Here is a 2,003-nt window from a genome sequence, read left to right as displayed (position 1 = left end):
TGGGGATTTGTCATGACATATTCAAGTACTGGAGTCCACTTGGACCCCTTTCTCACCTCGGTGCTGGTGACTTGAACAATCATGTTGGAAGTCATGGAAAGGTGAGCTGGAAGGTTCCACTAGCAGCTAAGGGTGCCCCGTCGTTGACTGACACTTAGGTGACAGATGACGGTGTCCTGTTGTGAGTGACAGTCCATCGGGGTGACGGTGCAGCACTGATGCAGGGGAGCAAGGAGGGTGACAGGTCCTGTCACGAGCCAGGAAGGTACAGACCCCAGTCACCCTGCGTAACCACAGGGACTGACAGCCTAATGGCTTGTTAGGGTGACAGTGAAGTCACCTCACCCGGATGGAGGGTGCAGTGTGGTCTTCACCTGGATGGAGATGTGGTCCTTTCCTGGGTGACAATGTGCTGGAGTCCTCACCTGGCAGTGTGGTTCCTATGGGGCTGAAACAACACATTTTTGCCACCAGCTGGGCCTGGCTACTGAGCAGCAGACACCATGTGTGTGACATGGCCAAGGCCCTCCCTCAGGGCTACAGGCTGTGATGCACAGCGATGTACACAGACTTGTGGGTCCAGAGGCTCCACAAGGGCCAGGCCATCCCGGCCAACAACCTAAAGTTCTGGTTGCAGGAGAGCAGGTCAGAGGTCAGATGGACTGGTCGAAGCTCCTTTTCTAGGGCGTTCCCACATGTCTTTAGCACCTGGTTCGCTGCCCAGCCCTTCCTACTGGCAGAAGAGTACAGAGGTTGGAACCCTGGCTAGGGCCACCGCAAGCCCCAGGTACCCTGGGTGTCTGTTTCTGCTGGTTCCGAATAGCTGTGCTGTTAGATGAGAATCACTCCACAGAGTACCGAGGACATTGAGGGTGTTCAGGAAATGCCAGCCGTGCCCAGCATGGCCAGTGGAGCTGTTGCCTTGATCACCCAAGGGTGTCCTGCGCCTGTCCAGACCTTTGCCTCCTCCTCCAGCCTCGAGTCTTCTCCCCTGTGGTGTAATCTGCTGTCACCTCTCCCGTCACCACTGTCTGCGCACGTCGCCCCCAGGTCCAAGGTGACCGTCCTGACGCCCTGCCCACTTCTGCCTCCACACCATCCTTGAGTCTCTGCATATCTAAGCCCACCTGTCCTCCTCCCTCCCAAGCCAGGCACCTCTTCACCCTTCTCAACAGCTTCTCCCATCACTATGCCAGAAGCTTCCATCCAGAGTTCACCGACTCTGAGATCAGGTCTTCTCTCCTGGGACCTCCATGACTCCACATCTGCTGTCCCCATGAGTTGCTTAGTCCAGTCAGGTTACTATAACAAAGCACCACAGACTGAGAAGCTTATGAACAAGAGATGTGCATTTCCCACATTCCTTCAGGCTGGAAGTCTGGAGGCAAAATCAGAAAGGAACTGATTGATTGTAGGACCGAAGAGGTTGTGGGGGGGCAGGTGGGCTAAGAGGCCTTAGCATGCCAGGCTGAGTAGGAGGACAAATGTCTGGGATCTAGCCTGGGATAGGTGAAGGAAGGGCCTTGTGGGGAATGTGAAAGTGTACATGTGGTGGTTCAGAGGTTAGCATGGGGGTTTGAACAAGCACCCCAACATCTCTCCATCTAGTATGTTTTATGCAATGGTAGCAGATAATCATATGTGGCTTAGCAGCAGGATATGTTTGAAGGAGTATTCTGCACTTCTAAGCAATCCCACAGGGGACACCACGGACCCAAACCCAGTGGTGTAGAACAGTCACACTGTCACTCCATGGGAATTTTTTCTTTGAGATAAACGTAGCACAGGCTGGTCTCAAACTAGAGATCCTCCTTCCTCAGCCTCCTGAGTGCCAGGATTATAGGTGTACGGCCCCATGTCCAGCTTCCATGACGTCTCTTGAATGCTTCCAGCCGGTGGTGCTGTTTTGTGGAACAGAGCTATATCAGCCTCTACATTACTTCTCTCTACCCAATTCAACTTAGGTGAGTTTTGAGAAGTTTTCTTTTTTTTAGACAGGGTCT

This window comes from Nannospalax galili, unplaced genomic scaffold (genome assembly GCF_000622305.1).
Source record: "Nannospalax galili isolate Female #2095 unplaced genomic scaffold, S.galili_v1.0 scaffold180, whole genome shotgun sequence".
NCBI classification, from domain to species: domain Eukaryota; kingdom Metazoa; phylum Chordata; class Mammalia; order Rodentia; family Spalacidae; genus Nannospalax; species Nannospalax galili.
This window is presented reverse-complemented; position numbering follows the sequence as displayed.